Genomic DNA, 15,186 nt, shown 5'->3' with positions numbered 1-15,186 from the left:
TTGTTAAAATAAAGTGAACATGATTTGTGAATAGTTATTAATTCATTTCATGTCGATGACCAGCCTTTCAAGGAGTCATATATAAAGGCAAATAACTTAATAGAAAATTAACGATAGTTTTTGGAATTCTTTTGGAAAATTGTAATTCTTGAATAATGTGTTCTTTTAATGTCAAAATTATGACTTTAAACGAAATATCAGTAAAAATGCTAAATGATTTTAAATCTGACTGTTTGTTTTCAATATCGTATCTGCTTTGGATTATTTTTTTTATAAAATCTTGATTGAGTCATACTTTTTCCTTCATTTGTTTTTTTTTTTTAAGCTAAAAGTTTTTATTCAGTGCATTCTCTCTTTTCAATTGTTTTTGTTTAGTTTTAAAAATTTCAGAAAGTGTTAAACTGTGTTGAAGATAGAAGCATTGGTGCAAGAAGCAATTTTTTTACTTTTGATTTTATACCATATTGAACTTTTTTTTCTCTTTTATTTACTTTGTTCTTAATTTTATTTATTTATTTATTGCTAATAATGTTACTCTCTGAATATCCCATTCATTTTTTTATGTTTATATGCATATATATTTCTAAATATTTATTTTTAAATATTTTCTTATCTAAAATCATATATAATTAACATAAATTTTAAATTGGAGTACTTTCTTTTACTTATTTAACATTTTTTTAAATACTATCTTTGTTTGTCTTTCATATATTCAAGATTTTTATTTAATTACCACTTTGTGTTCACATTTAATTATGTTATAATTTGAGGTATCAGAAAAAAGTAACATGAATTATAAATTGAACCTTTGTTCATGAATTCATGAAATGTGTCTTAATACAGCAAGTCATGAACTTATGGTATAAAATCAATGTTTTTTGCTTCTTGCCACTTTCTATTTGTATTTTTCATTCCTTATGCTTGTTGCTGCTGCAACAGAATATTAGATCTCATTATTTTCATTTTCATAATTTACCGTTCACTTAAAATGTTTGTATTAAAGAAAATACTTCTAAAAGAATTTCTTTTGATTTCAAATATTTGAACATATTTGTGAGTTATTTAGACTGAATATGTTTCTCATTCCAGTATATTCTTTTCTCAGCCATTTTATAAAATTAAAAACTGAAGGATATAAGATATTTCAAAATGTAAAGTTTATTTTTTTGGCATATCAATAAAAGTATGCTCAGTTGTTATTATTTTGAATTTTAATTATATCTCAAATCTCTTTTACATCCTAATGACAATGCAGAATGAAATCTGCTTTCTCTCTGATAAACTTAATAATTAATCTGTATTTGCAAAAACTCACACAGGGGTTTGATGTGTAAGTATTTAATTCTATGAATTTTTAAAAATAATTATTTATGGCCTAATGTGTTTCTGTTTTATATTTCTTTAACAATACTGCATGTTGAATTGAAACATTTTTTGTATTTCCTTTTATAGGTATGAAAAGTTATGAATGTAGCTTAGTTGAAATGCAAAGAAGGAGCTAAATTTCTCTTAAGACATTTATCAGGTGTGTATATTTATGTTATTCTTTCATATTTTCAAGTTTTCTTTTAATTCAATTACCACTTTGTGTTCATATTTAAATGTGTTGTAATGTAAGTGATAAAAAAAAACATGACATGAATTATAAATTGGACCTTTGTTCTTGAATTGGAGAAATGTGTCTTGATACAACAAGTTATGTACTTTTTTTCATGAAATCAATGTTTTTTGTTTCTTGCCACCTTCTATATGTATTTTTCATTCTTTATGCTTGATGCTGCTGCAAGAGAATATTAGATCTCGTTATTTTCATTTTAATATTTTACTTCTAATTGTACCGTTCTGTTTAAATGATTGTATTAAAGAAAATACTTCTCAGAATATTTCTTTTGATTTGAAATATTCGAACAATTCTGTGTGTTTTTAAGACTGATTATGTTCTGATTCCACTATATTCTTTTCTCATCCTTTTATTAAAATTAAAAACTGAAAATATTGGTTGTTTTGTGTATACGGTATTGGAAAATGTATTTTTTGGCATATCCAGAAAAGTATGCTCACTTGTTATTACATTTGAATTCTAATTATATGTAAAATCTCTGTTCCATACTGATGTCAATGCAGAATGAAATCTGCTTTCTCTCTGATGAAATTAATTATTAATCTGTATTTGCAAAAACTGAGACTGGGGTTTGATGTGTAAATATTTAATTCTATGAGTTTTTGAAAATAATTATTTATGGCCTAATGTATTTCTGTTTTATATTTCTTTAACAATACTGCATGTTGAATTGAAACATTTTTTGTATTTCCTTTTGTAGGTATGAAAAGTTATGAATTGCACTTAGATGAAATGCAAAGAAGGAGCTAAACTTCTCTTAAGACATTTATCAGGTGTGTATATTTATGTTATTCTTTCATATTTTCAAGTTTTTTTAAAATTCAATTACCACTTTGTGTTCATATTTAAATGTGTTATAATGTAAGGGATGAAAAAAAAGTAACATAAATTATAAATTGGACCTTTGTTCTTGAATTGGTGAAATGTGTCTTGATACAACAAGTTATGAACTTTTTTTCATGAAATCAATGTTTTTTGTTTCTTGCCACCTTCTTTATGTATTTTTCATTCTTTCTGCTTGATGCTGCTGCAAGAGAATATTAGATCTCGTTATTTTCATTTTAATATTTTACTTCTAATTGTACTGTTCTGTTGAAATGTTTGTATTAAAGAAAATACTTCTCAGACTATTTCTTTTGATTTGAAATATTCGAACAATTCTGTGTTTTTTAAGACTGATTATGTTCTTATTCCACTATATTCTTTTCTCAGCCTTTTATTAAAATTAAAAACTGAAAATATTGGTTGTTTTGGGTATACAGTATTGTAAAATGTATTTTTTGTCATATCCAGAAAAGTATGCTCACTTGTTATTACATTTGAATTCTAATTATATGTAAAATCTCTGTTGCATACTGATGTCAATGCAGAATGCAATCTGCTTTCTCTCTGATAAATTTAATAATTTATCTGTATTTGCAAAAACTCAGACTGGGGTTTGATGTGTAAATTTTTAATTCTATGAATTTTAAAAAATAATTATTTATGGCCTAATGCGTTTCTGTTTTACATTTCTTTAACAATACAGCATGTTGAATTGAAACAATTTTTTTATTTCCTTTTTTAGGTATGAAAAGTTAAGAATGGGGGTTAGTTGAAATGCAAGGAAGGAGCTAAACTAATCTGAAGACTTTTATCAGGTGTGTATATTTATGTTTTTCTTTCATATTTTCAAGTTTTTTTAATTCAATTACCACTTTGTGTTCATATTTAAATGTGTTCTAATGTTGGGGATCAGAAATTAGTAACATGAATTATAAATTGGACCTTTGTTCTTGAATTGGAGAAATGTGTCTTGATACAAGTTATGTACTTTTTTTCATGAAATCAATGTTTTTTGTTTCTTGCCACCTTCTATATGTATTTTTCATTCTTTATGCTTGATGCTGCTGCAAGAGAATTTTAGATCTCGTTATTTTCATTTTAATATTTTACTTCTAATTGTACCGTTCTGTTGAAATGATTGTATTAAAGAAAATACTTCTCAGACTATTTCTTTTGATTTGAAATATTCGAACCATTCTGTGTGTTTTTAAGACTGATTATGTTCTCATTCCACTATATACTTTTCTCATCCTTTTATTAAAATTAAAAACTGAAAATATTGGTTGTTTTGTGTATACAGTATTGGAAAAAGTATTTTTTGGCATATCCAGAAAAGTATGCTCAGTTGTTATTACATTTGAATTCTAATTATATGTAAAATCTCTGTTGCATACTGATGCCAATGCAGAATGCAATCTGCTTTCTCTCTGATAAATTCAATAATTAATCTGTATTGGCAGAAACTCAGACTGGGGTTTGATGTGTAAATTTTTAAAAATAATTATTTATGGCCTAATGTGTTTCTGTTTTACATTTCGTTAACAATAATGCATGTTGAATTGAAACATTTTTTGTATTTCCTTTTATAGGTATGAAAAATTAAGAATGGGGCTTAGTTGAAATGCAAGGAAGGAGCTAAACTAATCTGAAGACTTTTATCAGGTGTGTATATTTATATTTTTCTTTCATATTGTCAAGTTTTTTTTAATTCAATTACCACTTTGTGTTCATATTTAAATGTATTCAAATGTAGGGGATCAGAAAAAAGTAACATGAATTATAAATTGGACCTTTGTTCTTGAATTGGAGAAATGTATCTTGATACAACAAGTTATGAACTTTTTTTCATGAAATCAATGTTTTATGTTTCTTGCCACCTTCTATATGTATTTTTCATTCTTTCTGCTTGATGCTGCTGCAAGAGAATTTTAGATCTCGTTATTTTCATTTTAATATTTTACTTCTAATTGTACCGTTCTGTTGAAATGATTGTATTAAAGAAAATACTTCTCAGACTATTTCTTTTGATTTGAAATATTCGAACCATTCTGTGTGTTTTTAAGACTGATTATGTTCTCATTCCACTATATTCTTTTCTCATCCTTTTATTAAAATTAAAAACTGAAAATATTGGTTGTTTTGTGTATACAGTATTGGAAAAAGTATTTTTTGGCATATCCAGAAAAGTATGCTCACTTGTTATTACATTTGAATTCTAATTATATGTAAAATCTCTGTTCCATACTGATGTCAATGCAGAATGAAATCTGCTTTCTCTCTGATGAAATTAATTATTAATCTGTATTTGCAAAAACTGAGACTGGGGTTTGATGTGTAAATATTTAATTCTATGAGTTTTTGAAAATAATTATTTATGGCCTAATGTATTTCTGTTTTATATTTCTTTAACAATACTGCATGTTCAATTGAAACATTTTTTGTATTTCCTTTTGTAGGTATGAAAAGTTATGAATTGCACTTAGATGAAATGCAAAGAAGGAGCTAAACTTCTCTTAAGACTTTTATCAGGTGTGTATATTTATGTTTTTCTTTCATATTTTCAAGTTTTTTTAATTCAATTACCACTTTGTGTTCATATTTAAATGTGTTCTAATGTTGAGGATCAGAAATTAGTAACATGAATTATAAATTGGACCTTTGTTCTTGAATTGGAGAAATGTGTCTTGATACAACAAGTTATGTACTTTTTTTCATGAAATCAATGTTTTTTGTTTCTTGCCACCTTCTATATGTATTTTTCATTCTTTATGCTTGATGCTGCTGCAAGAGAATATTAGATCTCGTTATTTTCATTTTAATATTTTACTTCTAATTGTACCGTTCTGTTGAAATGATTGTGTTAAAGAAAATACTTCTCAGAATATTTCTTTTTATTTGAAATATTCGAACAATTCTGTGTGTTTTTAAGACTGATTATGTTCTGATTCCACTATATTCTTTTCTCATCCTTTTATTAAAATTAAAAACTGAAAATATTGGTTGTTTTGTGTATACGGTATTGGAAAATGTATTTTTTGGCATATCCAGTAAAGTATGCTCACTTTTTATTACATTTGAATTCTAATTATATGTAAAATCTCTGTTGCATACTGATGTCAATGCAGAATGAAATCTGCTTTCTCTCTGATACAATTAATTATTAATCTGTATTTGCAAAAACTGAGACTGGGGTTTGATGTGTAAATATTTAATTCTACGAATTTTTAAAAATAATTATTTATGGCCTAATGTGTTTCTGTTTTACATTTCGTTAACAATAATGCATGTTGAATTGAAACATTTTTTGTATTTCCTTTTATAGGTATGAAAAATTAAGAATGGGGCTTAGTTGAAATGCAAGGAAGGAGCTAAACTAATCTGAAGACTTTTATCAGGTGTGTATATTTATATTTTTCTTTCATATTGTCAAGTTTTTTTTAATTCAATTACCACTTTGTGTTCATATTTAAATGTATTCTAATGTAGGGGATCAGAAAAAAGTAACATGAATTATAAATTGGACCTTTGTTCTTGAATTGGAGAAATGTATCTTGATACAACAAGTTATGAACTTTTTTTCATGAAATCAATGTTTTTTGTTTCTTGCCACCTTCTATATGTATTTTTCATTCTTTATGCTTGATGCTGCTGCAAGAGAATATTAGATCTCGTTATTTTCATTTTAATATTTTACTTCTAATTGTACCGTTCTGTTGAAATGATTGTGTTAAAGAAAATACTTCTCAGAATATTTCTTTTGATTTGAAATATTCGAACAATTCTGTGTTTTTTTAAGACTGATTATGTTCTGATTCCACTATATTCTTTTCTCATCCTTTTATTAAAATTAAAAACTGAAAATATTGGTTGTTTTGTGTATACGGTATTGGAAAATGTATTTTTTGGCATATCCAGAAAAGTATGCTCACTTTTTATTACATTTGAATTCTAATTATATGTAAAATCTCTGTTGCATACTGATGTCAATGCAGAATGAAATCTGCTTTCTCTCTGATACAATTAATTATTAATCTGTATTTGCAAAAACTGAGACTGGGGTTTGATGTGTAAATATTTAATTCTACGAATTTTTAAAAATAATTATTTATGGCCTAATGTGTTTCTGTTTTACATTTCGTTAACAATAATGCATGTTGAATTGAAACATTTTTTGTATTTCCTTTTATAGGTATGAAAAATTAAGAATGGGGCTTAGTTGAAATGCAAGGAAGGAGCTAAACTAATCTGAAGACTTTTATCAGGTGTGTATATTTATATTTTTCTTTCATATTGTCAAGTTTCTTTTAATTCAATTACCACTTTGTGTTCATATTTAAATGTATTCTAATGTAGGGGATCAGAAAAAAGTAACATGAATTATAAATTGGACCTTTGTTCTTGAATTGGAGAAATGTATCTTGATACAACAAGTTATGAACTTTTTTTCATGAAATCAATGTTTTATGTTTCTTGCCACCTTCTATATGTATTTTTCATTCTTTCTGCTTGATGCTGCTGCAAGAGAATTTTAGATCTCGTTATTTTCATTTTAATATTTTACTTCTAATTGTACCGTTCTGTTGAAATGATTGTATTAAAGAAAATACTTCTCAGACTATTTCTTTTGATTTGAAATATTCGAACCATTCTGTGTGTTTTTAAGACTGATTATGTTCTCATTCCACTATATTCTTTTCTCATCCTTTTATTAAAATTAAAAACTGAAAATATTGGTTGTTTTGTGTATACGGTATTGGAAAATGTATTTTTTGGCATATCCAGAAAAGTATGCTCACTTGTTATTACATTTGAATTCTAATTATATGTAAAATCTCTGTTCCATACTGATGTCAATGCAGAATGAAATCTGCTTTCTCTCTGATGAAATTAATTATTAATCTGTATTTGCAAAAACTGAGACTGGGGTTTGATGTGTAAATATTTAATTCTATGAGTTTTTGAAAATAATTATTTATGGCCTAATGTATTTCTGTTTTATATTTCTTTAACAATACTGCATGTTGAATTGAAACATTTTTTGTATTTCCTTTTGTAGGTATGAAAAGTTATGAATTGCACTTAGATGAAATGCAAATAAGGAGCTAAACTTCTCTTAAGACATTTATCAGGTGTGTATATTTATGTTATTCTTTCATATTTTCAAGTTTTTTTAATTCAATTACCACTTTGTGTTCATATTTAAATGTGTTCTAATGTTGAGGATCAGAAATTAGTAACATGAATTATAAATTGGACCTTTGTTCTTGAATTGGAGAAATGTGTCTTGATACAACAAGTTATGTACTTTTTTTCATGAAATCAATGTTTTTTGTTTCTTGCCACCTTCTATATGTATTTTTCATTCTTTATGCTTGATGCTGCTGCAAGAGAATATTAGATCTCGTTATTTCCATTTTATTATTTTACTTCTAATTGTACCGTTCTGTTGAAATGATTGTGTTAAAGAAAATACTTCTCAGAATATTTCTTTTGATTTGAAATATTCGAACAATTCTGTGTGTTTTTAAGACTGATTATGTTCTGATTCCACTATATTTTTTTCTCATCCTTTTATTAAAATTAAAAACTGAAAATATTGGTTGTTTTGTGTATACGGTATTGGAAAATGTATTTTTTGGCATATCCAGAAAAGTATGCTCACTTTTTATTACATTTGAATTCTAATTATATGTAAAATCTCTGTTGCATACTGATGTCAATGCAGAATGAAATCTGCTTTCTCTCTGATACAATTAATTATTAATCTGTATTTGCAAAAACTGAGACTGGGGTTTGATGTGTAAATATTTAATTCTACGAATTTTTAAAAATAATTATTTATGGCCTAATGTGTTTCTGTTTTACATTTCGTTAACAATAATGCATGTTGAATTGAAACATTTTTTGTATTTCCTTTTATAGGTATGAAAAATTAAGAATGGGGCTTAGTTGAAATGCAAGGAAGGAGCTAAACTAATCTGAAGACTTTTATCAGGTGTGTATATTTATATTTTTCTTTCATATTGTCAAGTTTTTTTTAATTCAATTACCACTTTCTGTTCATATTTAAATGTATTCTAATGTAGGGGATCAGAAAAAAGTAACATGAATTATAAATTGGACCTTTGTTCTTGAATTGGAGAAATGTATCTTGATACAACAAGTTATGAACTTTTTTTCATGAAATCAATGTTTTATGTTTCTTGCCACCTTCTATATGTATTTTTCATTCTTTCTGCTTGATGCTGCTGCAAGAGAATTTTAGATCTCGTTATTTTCATTTTAATATTTTACTTCTAATTGTACCGTTCTGTTGAAATGATTGTATTAAAGAAAATACTTCTCAGACTATTTCTTTTGATTTGAAATATTCGAACCATTCTGTGTGTTTTTAAGACTGATTATGTTCTCATTCCACTATATTCTTTTCTCATCCTTTTATTAAAATTAAAAACTGAAAATATTGGTTGTTTTGTGTATACAGTATTGGAAAAAGTATTTTTTGGCATATCCAGAAAAGTATGCTCACTTGTTATTACATTTGAATTCTAATTATATGTAAAATCTCTGTTCCATACTGATGTCAATGCAGAATGAAATCTGCTTTCTCTCTGATGAAATTAATTATTAATCTGTATTTGCAAAAACTGAGACTGGGGTTTGATGTTTAAATATTTAATTCTATGAGTTTTTGAAAATAATTATTTATGGACTAATGTATTTCTGTTTTATATTTCTTTAACAATACTGCATGTTGAATTGAAACATTTTTTGTATTTCCTTTTATAGGTATGAAAAGTTATGAATGTAGCTTAGTTGAAATGCAAAGAAGGAGCTAAATTTCTCTTAAGACATTTATCAGGTGTGTATATTTATGTTATTCTTTCATATTTTCAAGTTTTCTTTTAATTCAATTACCACTTTGTGTTCATATTTAAATGTGTTGTAATGTAAGTGATAAAAAAAAACATGACATGAATTATAAATTGGACCTTTGTTCTTGAATTGGAGAAATGTGTCTTGATACAACAAGTTATGAACTTTTTTCATGAAATCAATGTTTTTTGTTTCTTGCCACCTTCTATATGTATTTTTCATTCTTTCTGCTTGATGCTGCTGCAAGAGAATATTAGATCTCGTTATTTTCATTTTAATATTTTACTTCTAATTGTACTGTTCTGTTGAAATGTTTGTATTAAAGAAAATACTTCTCAGACTATTTCTTTTGATTTGAAATATTCGAACAATTCTGTGTTTTTTAAGACTGATTATGTTCTTATTCCACTATATTCTTTTCTCAGCCTTTTATTAAAATTAAAAACTGAAAATATTGGTTGTTTTGGGTATACAGTATTGTAAAATGTATTTTTTGTCATATCCAGAAAAGTATGCTCACTTGTTATTACATTTGAATTCTAATTATATGTAAAATCTCTGTTGTATACTGATGTCAATGCAGAATGCAATCTGCTTTCTCTCTGATAAATTTAATAATTTATCTGTATTTGCAAAAACTCAGACTGGGGTTTGATGTGTAAATTTTTAATTCTATGAATTTTAAAAAATAATTATTTATGGCCTAATGTGTTTCTGTTTTACATTTCTTTAACAATACAGCATGTTGAATTGAAACAATTTTTTTATTTCCTTTTATAGGTATGAAAAGTTATGAATGGGGCTTAGTTGAAATGAAAGGAAGGAGCTAAACTAATCTGAAGACTTTTATCAGGTGTGTATATTTATGTTTTTCTTTCATATTTTCAAGTTTTTTTAATTCAATTACCACTTTGTGTTCATATTTAAATGTGTTCTAATGTTGGGGATCAGAAATTAGTAACATGAATTATAAATTGGACCTTTGTTCTTGAATTGGAGAAATGTGTCTTGATACAACAAGTTATGTACGTTTTTTCATGAAATCAATGTTTTTTGTTTCTTGCCACCTTCTATATGTATTTTTCATTCTTTATGCTTGATGCTGCTGCAAGAGAATATTAGATCTCGTTATTTTCATTTTAATATTTTACTTCTAATTGTACCGTTCTGTTGAAATGATTGTGTTAAAGAAAATACTTCTCAGAATATTTCTTTTGATATGAAATATTCGAACAATTCTGTGTGTTTTTAAGACTGATTATGTTCTGATTCCACTATATTCTTTTCTCATCCTTTTATTAAAATTAAAAACTGAAAATATTGGTTGTTTTGTGTATACGGTATTGGAAAATGTATTTTTTGGCATATCCAGAAAAGTATGCTCACTTATTATTACATTTGAATTCTAATTATATGTAAAATCTCTGTTGCATACTGATGTCAATGCAGAATGAAATCTGCTTTCTCTCTGATACAATTAATTATTAATCTGTATTTGCAAAAACTGAGACTGGGGTTTGATGTGTAAATATTTAATTCTACGAATTTTTAAAAATAATTATTTATGGCCTAATGTGTTTCTGTTTTACATTTCGTTAACAATAATGCATGTTGAATTGAAACATTTTTTGTATTTCCTTTTATAGGTATGAAAAATTAAGAATGGGGCTTAGTTGAAATGCAAGGAAGGAGCTAAACTAATCTGAAGACTTTTATCAGGTGTGTATATTTATATTTTTCTTTCATATTGTCAAGTTTTTTTTAATTCAATTACCACTTTGTGTTCATATTTAAATGTATTCTAATGTAGGGGATCAGAAAAAAGTAACATGAATTATAAATTGGACCTTTGTTCTTGAATTGGAGAAATGTATCTTGATACAACAAGTTATGAACTTTTTTTCATGAAATCAATGTTTTATGTTTCTTGCCACCTTCTATATGTATTTTTCATTCTTTCTGCTTGATGCTGCTGCAAGAGAATTTTAGATCTCGTTATTTTCATTTTAATATTTTACTTCTAATTGTACCGTTCTGTTGAAATGATTGTATTAAAGAAAATACTTCTCAGACTATTTCTTTTGATTTGAAATATTCGAACCATTCTGTGTGTTTTTAAGACTGATTATGTTCTCATTCCACTATATTCTTTTCTCATCCTTTTATTAAAATTAAAAACTGAAAATATTGGTTGTTTTGTGTATACGGTATTGGAAAATGTATTTTTTGGCATATCCAGAAAAGTATGCTCACTTGTTATTACATTTGAATTCTAATTATATGTAAAATCTCTGTTCCATACTGATGTCAATGCAGAATGAAATCTGCTTTCTCTCTGATGAAATTAATTATTAATCTGTATTTGCAAAAACTGAGACTGGGGTTTGATGTGTAAATATTTAATTCTATGAGTTTTTGAAAATAATTATTTATGGCCTAATGTATTTCTGTTTTATATTTCTTTAACAATACTGCATGTTGAATTGAAACATTTTTTGTATTTCCTTTTGTAGGTATGAAAAGTTATGAATTGCACTTAGATGAAATGCAAATAAGGAGCTAAACTTCTCTTAAGACATTTATCAGGTGTGTATATTTATGTTATTCTTTCATATTTTCAAGTTTTTTTAATTCAATTACCACTTTGTGTTCATATTTAAATGTGTTCTAATGTTGAGGATCAGAAATTAGTAACATGAATTATAAATTGGACCTTTGTTCTTGAATTGGAGAAATGTGTCTTGATACAACAAGTTATGTACTTTTTTTCATGAAATCAATGTTTTTTGTTTCTTGCCACCTTCTATATGTATTTTTCATTCTTTATGCTTGATGCTGCTGCAAGAGAATATTAGATCTCGTTATTTTCATTTTAATATTTTACTTCTAATTGTACCGTTCTGTTGAAATGATTGTGTTAAAGAAAATACTTCTCAGAATATTTCTTTTGATATGAAATATTCGAACAATTCTGTGTGTTTTTAAGACTGATTATGTTCTGATTCCACTATATTCTTTTCTCATCCTTTTATTAAAATTAAAAACTGAAAATATTGGTTGTTTTGTGTATACGGTATTGGAAAATGTATTTTTTGGCATATCCAGAAAAGTATGCTCACTTATTATTACATTTGAATTCTAATTATATGTAAAATCTCTGTTGCATACTGATGTCAATGCAGAATGAAATCTGCTTTCTCTCTGATACAATTAATTATTAATCTGTATTTGCAAAAACTGAGACTGGGGTTTGATGTGTAAATATTTAATTCTACGAATTTTTAAAAATAATTATTTATGGCCTAATGTGTTTCTGTTTTACATTTCGTTAACAATAATGCATGTTGAATTGAAACATTTTTTGTATTTCCTTTTATAGGTATGAAAAATTAAGAATGGGGCTTAGTTGAAATGCAAGGAAGGAGCTAAACTAATCTGAAGACTTTTATCAGGTGTGTATATTTATATTTTTCTTTCATATTGTCAAGTTTTTTTTAATTCAATTACCACTTTGTGTTCATATTTAAATGTATTTTAATGTAGGGGATCAGAAAAAAGTAACATGAATTATAAATTGGACCTTTGTTCTTGAATTGGAGAAATGTATCTTGATACAACAAGTTATGAACTTTTTTTCATGAAATCAATGTTTTATGTTTCTTGCCACCTTCTATATGTATTTTTCATTCTTTCTGCTTGATGCTGCTGCAAGAGAATTTTAGATCTCGTTATTTTCTTTTTTATATTTTTCTTCTAATTGTACCGTTCTGTTGAAATGATTGTATTAAAGAAAATACTTCTCAGACTATTTCTTTTGATTTGAAATATTCGAACCATTCTGTGTGTTTTTAAGACTGGTTATGTTCTCATTCCACTATATTCTTTTCTCAGCCTTTTATTAAAATTAAAAACTGAAAATATTGGTTGTTTTGTGTATACAGTATTGGAAAAAGTATTTTTTGGCATATCCAGAAAAGTATGCTCACTTGTTATTACATTTGAATTCTAATTATATGTAAAATCTCTGTTCCATACTGATGTCAATGCAGAATGAAATCTGCTTTCTCTCTGATGAAATTAATTATTAATCTGTATTTGCAAAAACTGAGACTGGGGTTTGATGTTTAAATATTTAATTCTATGAGTTTTTGAAAATAATTATTTATGGCCTAATGTATTTCTGTTTTATATTTCTTTAACAATACTGCATGTTGAATTGAAACATTTTTTGTATTTCCTTTTATAGGTATGAAAAGTTATGAATGTAGCTTAGTTGAAATGCAAAGAAGGAGCTAAATTTCTCTTAAGACATTTATCAGGTGTGTATATTTATGTTATTCTTTCATATTTTCAAGTTTTCTTTTAATTCAATTACCACTTTGTGTTCATATTTAAATGTGTTGTAATGTAAGTGATAAAAAAAAACATGACATGAATTATAAATTGGACCTTTGTTCTTGAATTGGAGAAATGTGTCTTGATACAACAAGTTATGAACTTTTTTTCATGAAATCAATGTTTTTTGTTTCTTGCCACCTTGTATATGTATTTTTCATTCTTTATGCTTGATGCTGCTACAAGAGAATTTTAGATCTTTTTATTTTCATTTTAATATTTTACTTCTAAATGTACCGTTCTGTTGAAATGTTTGTATTAAAGAAAATACTTCTCAGGCTATTTCTTTTGATTTGAAATATTCCAACAATTCTGTGTGTTTTGAAGACTGATTATGTTCTCATTCCACTATATTCTTTTCTCAGCCTTTTATTAAAATTAAAAACTGAAAATATTGGTTGTTTTGGGTATATGGTGTTGGAAAATGTATTTTTTTTCATATCCAGAAAAGCATGCTCAGTTGTTATTACATTTGATTTCTAATTATATGTAAAATTTCTGTTGCATACTGATGTCAATGCAGAATGAAATCTTCTTTCTCTCTGATAAACTTAATAATTAATCTGTATTTTCAAAAACTGAGACTGGGGTTTGATGTGTAAATATTTAATTCTATGAATATTTAAAAATAATTATTTATGGCCTAATGTATTTCTGTTTTATATTTCTTTAACAATACTGCATGTTGAATTGAAACATTTTTTGTATTTCCTTTTATAGGTATGAAAAGTTATGAATGGGACTTAGTTGAAATGCAAAGAATGAGCTAAACTAATCTTGACATTTATTAGGTGTGTATATTTATGTTTTTCTTTCATATTTTCAATTTTTTTTTAATTCAGTTACCACTTTGTGTTCATATTTAAATGTGTTCTAATGTAAGGGATGAGAAAAAAGTAACATGAATTATAAATTGGGCCTTTGTTCTTGAATTGGAGAAATGTGTCTTGATACAACAAGTTATGAACTTTTTCTCATGAAATCACTGTTTTTTGTTTCTTGCCACCTTCTATATGTATTTTTCATTCTTAATGCTTGATGCTGCTACAAGAGAATATTAGATCTCATTATTTTCATTTTAATATTTTACTTCTAATTGTACCGTTCTGTTGAAATGTTTGTAATAAAGAAAATACTTCTCAGACTATTTCTTTTGATTTGAAATATTCGAACAATTCTGTGTGTTTTTAAGACTGGTTATGTTCTCATTCCACTATATTCTTTTCTCAGCCTTTTATTAAAATTAAAAACTGAAAATATTGGTTGTTTTGGGTATACGGTGTTGGAAAATGTATTTTTTTGGCATATCCAGAAAAGCATGCTCATTTATTATTACATTTGATTTCTAATTATATGTAAAATCTCTGTTGCATACTGATGTCAATGCAGAATGAAATCTTTTTTCTCTCTGATAAACTTAATAATTAATTTGTATTTGCAAATACTGAGACTGGGGTTTGATGTGTAAA

At 26.2% G+C, this 15,186-nt stretch overlaps 1 long non-coding RNA gene across 2 annotated transcripts; it reads left to right on the top strand.

Moving 5' to 3' along the window:
- The first annotated feature begins 1,181 nt into the window (after window positions 1-1,181).
- On the top strand, window positions 1,182-13,656 carry LOC129960735 (uncharacterized). Of its 2 annotated transcripts, XR_008783679.1 has the most exons (16): window positions 1,182-1,330; window positions 1,453-1,525; window positions 2,322-2,394; window positions 3,189-3,261; window positions 4,036-4,108; window positions 4,903-4,975; window positions 5,769-5,841; window positions 6,636-6,708; window positions 7,503-7,575; window positions 8,369-8,441; window positions 9,236-9,308; window positions 10,103-10,175; window positions 10,969-11,041; window positions 11,836-11,908; window positions 12,702-12,774; window positions 13,569-13,656. It is a non-coding gene; the product is annotated as an uncharacterized LOC129960735 (long non-coding RNA). The 2 variants fall into 2 exon arrangements; XR_008783680.1 differs by lacking the exon at window positions 11,836-11,908.
- The last annotated feature ends 1,530 nt before the right edge of the window (window positions 13,657-15,186 follow it).

The sequence above is a fragment of the Argiope bruennichi genome, chromosome X2 (assembly GCF_947563725.1).
Source record: "Argiope bruennichi chromosome X2, qqArgBrue1.1, whole genome shotgun sequence".
Lineage (NCBI taxonomy): Eukaryota > Metazoa > Arthropoda > Arachnida > Araneae > Araneidae > Argiope > Argiope bruennichi.
The sequence above is the reverse complement of the archived record's forward strand: the minus strand, read 5'-3'. Positions and strand labels throughout refer to the sequence as shown.